The sequence below is a fragment of the Marmota monax genome, unplaced genomic scaffold (assembly GCF_021218885.2).
Source record: "Marmota monax isolate L192 unplaced genomic scaffold, Marmota_monax_Labrador192_F-V1.1 WCK01_AAM20220418_F8-fsc00012, whole genome shotgun sequence".
NCBI classification, from domain to species: domain Eukaryota; kingdom Metazoa; phylum Chordata; class Mammalia; order Rodentia; family Sciuridae; genus Marmota; species Marmota monax.
This window is the reverse complement of record NW_026695227.1, coordinates 14,464,124-14,473,601: the sequence shown is the minus strand read 5'-3', so window position 1 is coordinate 14,473,601 and position 9,478 is coordinate 14,464,124. Positions and strand designations below refer to the sequence as shown.

At 36.8% G+C, this 9,478-nt stretch overlaps 1 long non-coding RNA gene across 1 annotated transcript; it reads right to left on the bottom strand.

Annotated features, from left to right (window-relative positions):
- Nucleotides 1-3,675: 3,675 nt before the first annotated feature.
- On the bottom strand, nucleotides 3,676-9,208 carry LOC131423885 (uncharacterized). The gene is made up of 2 exons (XR_009225996.1): nucleotides 8,826-9,208; nucleotides 3,676-5,213 (listed from the first exon to the last, which is right to left on the bottom strand). It is a non-coding gene; the product is annotated as an uncharacterized LOC131423885 (long non-coding RNA).
- Between the last annotated feature and the right edge of the window lie 270 nt (nucleotides 9,209-9,478).

The following is a 9,478-nucleotide window of genomic DNA, read 5'->3' as shown; positions in this document are numbered from 1 at the left end:
TCACCAGTGGCAAGGCCATCAAAATTCAAAGAGAAAATGAGTTTCAATCTTGAACTCTATACCTAGGCTAGCTATCAATTAGGTTGAAGGCCAACTACAAATGTTTTCAAATATGCAAGAATTTGGAAACTTCAGTCCTGATGCATCCCTTCTCAAAAAAGTTACTTGAATATATTCTCCCAAAAAAAGGGGGAGAAATAGAAGTCGGTCTGATTAAGAAAAGCAATGAGGGGGCTAGGGTTGTGGCTCAGCCGTAGAGCACTTGCCTAGCACGTGAGAGGCCCTGGGTTCGATCCTCAACACCACATAAAAATGGATAAATGAAGGTATTGTGTCCAATTACAACTAAAAAATGAATGTTTAAAAAAAAAAGAAATGAAAGGAAATGCAGAACAGGATCTATTTAGCAAGTATAAAAGAGAAACTCCATTCATCTGCAAATGTTTATTGTGCACTTACTATATGCCAGGTGCTATTCTAGATGTTGGGGATACAATGATGGACAAGAAAGAAAGACATCACCATGCTTAATTCCAGTGAGGGAGACAGAAAAACAGAAATCTGTGCATAACTAATTGTGGGCAGTGATAAATGCTCTGATGGAGAATGATGCAGGGAAAGGAGAGGTGTGCTCTTTGATGGGGTTGAAGTAAGAACAAGGACAAGCATCTAGTGTAGATAGATGATCCCTTTGGTGTATTGGGAAGATGGGGTTGGTTCCCAAGGAAAGGTAATAAAATGCTAATATCTTCAGGACACTCCCTCTCCTCCACACCTGTTGCCAAGGTTACCTGCCTCCAGGGAACTGTTCCTCCTGAAGAGAAATTGTTAAAGAAGTACCACCTTCTGGGTGGTTCCCTTCCTGCCCCTTTGGACAGACACAGGGAGGCACCCCTGGAAGGCTTCAAGGAGGGAGCTTGCGAAGAAAGGATAAAAGGAGAAGGATACCTCTTCCTATTGACACCAGCTCTGGATCCCCTTTCTCCTGGAAGAAGTCAGTCTCTGTCCTATCCTTTAAATAAAACTTCTTTCTGTGTTTGCCTCAGCATTTCTTGGGTGTTCAATCTTAGACACCGGGGAAAAGGGGCTTGGATCTGATTTACAACACCGATGTTAGGGTAACACTTGAATTGAGGCCTACAGGAAAGGAAAAACTAGGCAATAAACAGCAAGTGCAAAGGCCCAGCAGTAGAAACTGAGAAACTGATGTGAATCCATTTTTGAGAAACCAGCTTCTACCTCAAGGCCTGTCCAGCGGGAGGGGGCATGACCCTTGTCTTTGAAAAACCCACAGAGCACTCCTAAATGCATACCCACCCTGCTGAGTTGTTTAACAGAAGAGATCTGCAGTGCCAGGTATCCCTGACTCAGGCTAGGTGAGGACCTATAGCAACCCCCTAGCAACCACTAATCAGCATGAGACAGGGAAAAAAATTATTTAAGATGCCAGGTGACCCTCTCAGTTTCCGGTGATTTGATAACATGATTAGGCAACCCTGCAGTTTAGCTCGTACACCCCTTGCGGCTTAAACCAATCAGTTCAAATGTATCCACCCCTTGTACTAACCAATCACCCTTACCCAACTTGTTCCTGCCAGTGAATGTGCTTATCAATGTTAAGAGTTGTTGTTTGATTTTTCCTAGGTATGAAATGAATTGCTGTGTGATGTTGTGATGCATAGAGTATCCCCCAAACCTATAAATCCTCACTGAACTAAGTGTTGGGATTCACTCCTAAGGACCACTGCGTTGGAAATGGTTGTGAGTCCAAGTTTGAGCTTGCAATAAAGAGTCTTGTGCAATTGCATTGGATTCGGCTCCTGGAGGTCTATTAGGGTCCCACGAATCTGGCATTACAAAACCAGCTTGGGATGTTTGAAGAGTGGGAAGAAAGCAACTATGGCAACAATGGGGCATTTCCCCTGCCAAGTCAGCTGTGATGAGACATTGCTAGAGGATTTTGAGCAAGAAAATGAAGTCAAAAAATGGCGGAATGTGGAGGAAATGGGGACCTCGTGCACTAGAAGGTGTGCATGAAATGCTTGAAAATAATTTTTATCAACTCAAATTTTCAGGATCAAACTATAATAAAAACAAGATAGATCTCATGAATGCAGAAGGAGGAAGGGGAAGCATAAGGTACAGCAGAGTACTGAGCTGGAAGAGCTTCACTATAATGACAATGAGGTGAAAAATGTTAATTTAAAAATTCAAAAGTAAGAACTGAAAACATTTAGTTAAATAAAAGGATAGAAGGAAACTAAGTGCTCAACAATCACAGCAGAAAGTCAGTAAATGATGTCTAAAGTTGATCTGGGGTAGAGAGAGAAGATGGGAGGAGAGGGGAGGGGAGGGGAGGAGGATAGTAGAGGATAGGAAGGGCAGCAGAATACAACAGACACTAGTATGGCAGTATGTAAAAAAGTGGATGTGTAATCGATGTGAATCTGCAATATGTATACCGGGCAAAAATGGGAGTTCATAATTTCCTTGAACCAAATGTATGAAATATGATATGTCAAGAGCTTTGTAATGTTTTGAACAACTAATAATAAAAAAATAAAGTTGATCCATCAATCAAAAGTATTGGCATATTATTAGAGCTTCATGATAACCACTGGAATTATAAGTTCTATCGCTAAAAAGGGGGACAGAGACATAAAGAAAGAAGCAGAGGAATATTAATTATTCTTATAGGTCCTTAGATCTTTCCTTCTTTTAAAAATAGAACATTTATCAGTTTAACTTTAAAAGCTATTAATTTAAATTTAGATCCACTGTTGTAGGGACAAATGAGGCAAGGCACCGAAGATAGCAGGAAACAGTTTTATTTGACTGCAGCCAGGTTCAGAGGGTACAGCCTTTGCTGTAATCAATCAATCCCCTGAACCCCGAGTTCAGGGAGTTTCAGAATTTTATACCCAGCATGTAAGGGGAGGGGCTCAGAAGTTCACAGTCTGCAGAAGTTCACATAAAAGCAGCTTTTTCTTTCACTGTTCTGGGCAAGTTAACTCTTCAAGGACAACACCTGAGAAGGTGAGAGCTTCATCTCCCCTTTCTTTCCTCCCCCTGCCAGCTGTTACCATGGGCCCATTTGTAACATCTTAAAAATGTAGACATCTCTGTGAAGCCCAGCTCAAGGTGAGAGGCCTTGTTTGCACATTTCTTCAAAGTACTATACTGGATACGTTTGTGAAAAACTAGTAAGGGGGTGTCCAACACCTGGAGTGCTGGTATCTTCTTGGCCAGTGGCCAAGTAAACAGGGTGACATGAAAATAGGAAGTTTATCTACAATGGACTCTTTTGCTGACAGTCCTAAAATCAGCCATGGTGAAGAGGACTTCTCTGTGGAGAAAGGGGATGCCACTTCACCACCAAATCTACTTTTTTTTTTTAACCTTTCTTTTTCTTATGTGGTGCTAAGTATTTTGAACCCAGTGCCTGACACAGGCTAGGTAAGCACTCTACCACTGAGCTACAACCCCAGCCCATAAAACATACTTATGTTTGTCCATATGAAGTCAAAGATTTTCTTTTATGATCCATCAATAGGTCCAAGTGAAATACAATCACCTACTTCTAAAAATCCATCCAGGAGATGTCTGGGTATGATGTAGTGTTATAGTTAAAGCTTCGTCCCGGGGTTTCATAAAGTGACTTCCAGACCACTCACGTATAATCGAATCAAGCCTTTATTGAAGCACACCGGTGGTGGCTGACCAGAACATAAAGCTGTTCCCCTTATCAGCCCTGAACAATTGCAAGGGCACTCCTTATAAGCCTGAAAACCGCAAAAGGGATGTTCGGGGGGGTCTAGCCAATGCAAGCAAGCCAGGTTACAGAAGTGGGACAGTGCAGTCAAGCGGAGGGAAGACTAACCAATCACAGTTAGCCCAGTCACCCCAGTTACAGAAACAGAGCCCCGTTACCCTAGTTACAGAAACAATACCCCATTAGGTAGTTCCATGTTCTTAAAGGTTTCTATAGCAAAAGGAAAAGAACACCTTGCTCTAGTCATGACTCTTCTACTTGGCATGGTTGTTTTACAGGATGAAGTCATAAAACAAAATGGAGTCACATTTGCTCCTACTATCACATTCCCCACTGGTTTTAGTAGGTTTGATGTCAATCTTGCACATCATTAGGCCTCAGTTTTTGTTTCATCCTTCTGTGTCTAAGGGACTATACTGGGCTCTCAAGACCATAAGTCTGACCCCATCTACATTCTTTTGTGTGTATGGTTTAGGAGGGTTTTTAAGAGGCAGGGTCCTACAGTAATACCAATCAGGTGAAGGACTAGGGGCCCAACTATGGCTGAAATGATGGTAGTCAACTAAGGGGACCATGAGAATAGATTTTGGAACCAATTTCCTGAAGTTTCTAGTGTTTTATCTCTTTCATTTAACCTGTTTTTCACAAGCACCAAACTGTACTTTATTATCCCAGACTGGTTTGCATAGAGAAACAAGTTTCTACTGGAGCCATACAAAGTCTTCCTTGTTTCAGAAAGAGACCATCTAGACCTCATCTGTTTTGTAAGACTATTTCTGTCAGAGAGTCTAGTGAAACCTCTAGTTTGGAGATTGACCTTTCTAGTTTTTCTAAATCTATATTTATTTGATGGCTGAGGGACTTAAAATTTTTAGAGCTTGTGATAAGAGCTGTAGTTCCCAAAGCAGTAGATACCAGCCAGGAGGGGAACTAAAATGGGGGTAGCCAGTCTATGTTGATAAATCAGTGGGGTCTGGCCTTTTAATAAGTCCAGGTGTTCTTTTTCTTTTACTCCATCAAAATAGTAAGTTACATAGTTCAGAGTTATTGACAGTTTGGAGATTTAGTCAAGGAGTTCAAAGTGGGAACCGAGAAGCACAATTTTTGGTGAATGGGGAGTTGTCCCACTTATAAGTTGGGTTGCGGAAGCAAGTGTCTCTTTATGGGTGATCTTGGGAGTAGTTTCCCAGGTACATCTTCCTGAGCTAGACATTGGCGAACATCTATGTTGACCGTAATTTTTTTTTAATATTAGGGACCTCCAACTGCCATAAGGGAAAAGGGCGATGACCATTCTTGCTACTTCCAGCTGAAAGGGGGGTGATGTGCAGTGGGCAAGCAGTTTTGGAGTCCCTTTTTAGAAACCGAGTGGGTCAAGGAGTCCATGGTAAAAATCTGGCTCAGGAAGAACAGGATGTAAATTCACCTGGGGTGAGCACTTCTATGAGAGAAACAAAAAGACATGAGTGCTGAAGTAAGATTAATACAAAATAGCAGTTGTAGCATCTGAAACCTGTTCATGAATATCATGAAAATGACAGAAATTAATAATTGTTTACCAGGAGGCGGAAGACCTGAGAAAATGTCCCCATAACAAGGCCTAACAAAGCCTAATAAGGCACTTTTTTTAGGGAACATAAATCTTTAACATTGTTAGAATTATTAGGAATGTAGACACAATATTTAGTTAAATTAGTTAATGTCATCTGATTTTTGTAAAAATACCTTTTTGGCATGACCACTGTGTTCAGTAAAGATCCTTTTGTTACTTAGGGCTAGATAATTATATTAATAAACATTGATTACATCTACCTGTGTAGGAAGTTAGGAAGATCTGTAGGCCTTAAATGGAATAGAAACTTTTGGCATTTATTGGTAGTTATCAGGCATTTTTGCCTAAGAATTTTTCTTCTGTTGTCTCCAGTCTTACTTATTTTTGGGGATGCTAACATTAGTGTACATTTTAAGTTACATTAACTGTTGTTGTTTTTTTAAATGTCCAGGAATGGCTGTGCTTTGGTTTTAACTGTTTTTGCTAGGTGTTTAAGACCAAGCTGGTCAAACTGACCTTGTTTCTATCTATTGTTAAGAGTCAGCTGAGTTTCCTCGGAGGACATTCTTGGGGAACGTGTGAGTAGCATTTTAGCTCTGTTAGTGTCATCTGCATTAGGATGGGTCAAGGTCTTGCTGACCATATGGCTTTCCTTGGAAGCATCAGACATGTCTCCTTTTTAAATGACCCTCCTGTTTTGCAGCATGTACACTCATTGGCATTTTGTTTTCCATTGGTCTCATTAATCTCCCTTATCAGGAGGTTATGTGGCCCGGAGTTGCAAAGCATTTTCCCCTGTCCTGGGTTCAGGCTGACTTAGAGGGCAAGAGCCAAATATTGGGTTTTTTGGCCCCTTTATTTTGACCTTAATATTTAAATTTGGCCTTAAACATCCAGCAAGTCAGTTTTACCAGTTTTAAAGTAAGAATGCTGGGCTTTAACTTTAATCTTTATAACTTTACAGTTTATTTTTACATAACACAATATCCTTATTTTATTTATTAATTTACGTAATGCTGAAGATCTGCCTGAAGGCAGAAGATGACACCTTAGCATCTACTGTATGATCCAATCACTATACACCAACGAGGCAGCTTGCAGACCTAGAGATCCCATTAGATTTTGGCTATAAAAACTCTCTCTTGCCAGGTCCTCCCCTCTTGCTCTCTCCTTTTTCTCTCACTTTCCCTGTCTCTCATTCACTTTTTTCCTCTCTCTTTTTCCTTCTCTCTTTCTCTCTCTCTCTCTCTCTTGCATTTCTTTTTACTTCTCTTTCTCTCTCTCTCTCTCTTGCATTTCTCTCTCTCTCTCTCTCTCTTTCTCTTTGTGTTAATCAGACACTGTCACAGTAAAGGTCTCTTGGTTGCTCTGAGTGCAGTGGTCACATTTTTTTTTTAGATATAATGAAAATATAAAGTGAAATCAACAATAATAAAAACATATTTGGCTTGTATATAATTTTGAACCTTGGCTGAGTTATACATTATATTTTTTATATGATATCATAGTAATCTTTTTAATAAATTAATCTTTGAATATAACTTTAAATTAACTGAAATCTGGCCTACTTTGAAGTTATTCTGACATGTTGTAAGGTGGGAAGCAGAGCCTTATCTCAGCCTTATCTTAACAATCTTAGCTAAAGTGTTTTAGTTTTAAAGCTGATCTTTGTCTTTTTAGATATCATTTTATAAAGTTTACATATATTGTTTTTGACTCTGTATGAATGTTAGTAGCACAATATGACATACATCTGAAACATTAATTAAGGAAAGGCTGAGAGCCCTTAACATTTTTTATGTGGAAAAGTGGCAAAATGTTTTATAATATTTAACCTTTAAGTAGATTAGGCTCTCATTACTTTTTAAATTTAGTGTAAAAGGTAACGTAAGATTTGGTTACAAAACATTAAATAATATAAATAAATTTCCAATAAAATCTATTATCTTTGTAAGTTTAAATTATCATTACAGACAATTTTAGTTTGGAGAATACCAGCTTGATAAAATGTTCCTTTAAACCTTTTACCTTAAAGACTTGTTTACCTGAAAGATATGAACACATTTAATCCATAAAGAAGAGTAATGTACCACACTTTCATTGATTTTTTATATTAACCAAGGTTAGCTTTTAAAGGAAAATCTAGACTTTGTAATGTAAGACAATACTTTAAAATAACAGTTGTTGTTTAGCCACAGATGTAAAAACCTTAATTTTTCCAAGATTACTTGTTCTAGAGGATAAAACTTAGCAGACATAATGTAATAAATATTTTTGTCAATTTAACATATAAATATATCAGTACATTATTATTTGTCCTTAGGGAACAACCTTGAATAGTTTTAACTATTTGTGTTATATATATATATATATATACAACTTAGTTACATATAAACATTTTAATATTTGTCTTTTATTTATAGACCTTTATATTACTTAATTAGACCCTTTTGTTGTTTACTTAGATGTATTATAATTATACTTTATCACATAAAGACTTTTTAACTTGGAAACATTTTTTTATTAATTAAAGATTTTTTTATATGTAGAACTTTTTAATATTTTTTTAACCTATTGATCCTTTTTTTGGTTTGTACCTTGAAATAATAATCTTTATAAATTTTTGAATTTAGATAAATCAATCCATTTTAATAAGATGAAATATTTGTTACTTACAGTACTTTCATTGAGATACAGTTGAAAACTTTTGACTCTTTTTATGTAGAATTATACCTGTTGGGACTTTGTAATTTATAGTATCCTTGTTTTTATAATAACACAAAATAATTTAAAATTTTCTTTTTTAGTTTACCAATTTGTGAAAATACCAACATTGTTTAAATATTTTACCTTATGGAATTTAAGGAGTTAAGAGTACTTGATATTATATTTAACAGCATTTTAACTTTGTACCAATTAGATGTCTTTAACAAACATATCCATGATTAATTTTATATACGTTTAGATAAAATTTATGAATCTTTTTTTAAAAACAAGGTATCAGACAAGTGCATTGAATAGTATTAGTAATCTTTTTTTTTCTGTTGAATAAAAATCCTAGAGACAATGTATATCAGACACTTTATAGACATTAACATTTTAACAGCTGTTTACCCATGTAGAAACAAAACTGTGTATTAGTAACTTTAAAGACATTTGTACTTTTATTTATTTTCCCAATTTGAATTGAACCTTTTAAATCATATTAACCAAAAGTATTTGGATCCATTTTTTTAAATTTTAATTTATGAGCTCATTTGTACCAAATATATTTAGACATGGCAATACACGTAGACAGACAGTACACCGGTGCACCCACACAAAGCAAACAGACAAACAAAAGCCTTGTAGCTTATTTTTTAAAACCTATTATATTGAGAGTTAACCCTTGTAAATTGGCCTTAGAATAAAGCAGAGTGTAATAGGAAAAACATATTAACCTAGGCATATTGGATCAAAATTATGAGTTTAACAAATATAGAGTTTTAAAAGTTTTCTGACCTTTTTCCTGAGGTGGTCCTGTTCATGAAAGCTGAAAAGAGTTGAGGGAACATAGACAAACGAAGGGGGTTTATTTTTCCCTGGAGGAAGTTCCCAAAGATGCAGCTTCATTGGTCTCCTTGGGAGAGTCCTCCAGGTTGGGGTCCCATTCTAAACTGGTTTTTCTGGTTTCTTGGATAGCGGCCACCAACTTTTAGTCTGACATTGAAAAATCTTTAGACCATTTTTTTAATAGTTGGGAGTTATTCATGCTTGTAAATACTGAGAGACAAAAGCCAAATTTCTAGACAAAATTATGCTTTTTGTTATACAATATAGGAATAATAATTTTATAAAACACTTTAGTTTTAATCTGTCCTCTATAGGAACTGACATGATTTACCCAGTTGGCCACCTGGCCCAGTTCCTAAATGAAGGCAATCTCTAGAATGTCTTTTTCTTTTTACCTTTAGCTTTTACTTTTGACAATTTTTTTAGTCCTGTTGGCAGCACTTTACATTTTAATGTAAGCTGTAGTGAGCACAGTTAAAACCATTTTAACCATTTTTTCCCATTAGAAACAAACTGAGGTAGAAATTAACACAGAACACAAAGGGAACAAACAAAAACAAACCAACAAAGTCCTGAAATTGTTAACAAGTTAAAGGAGTCCA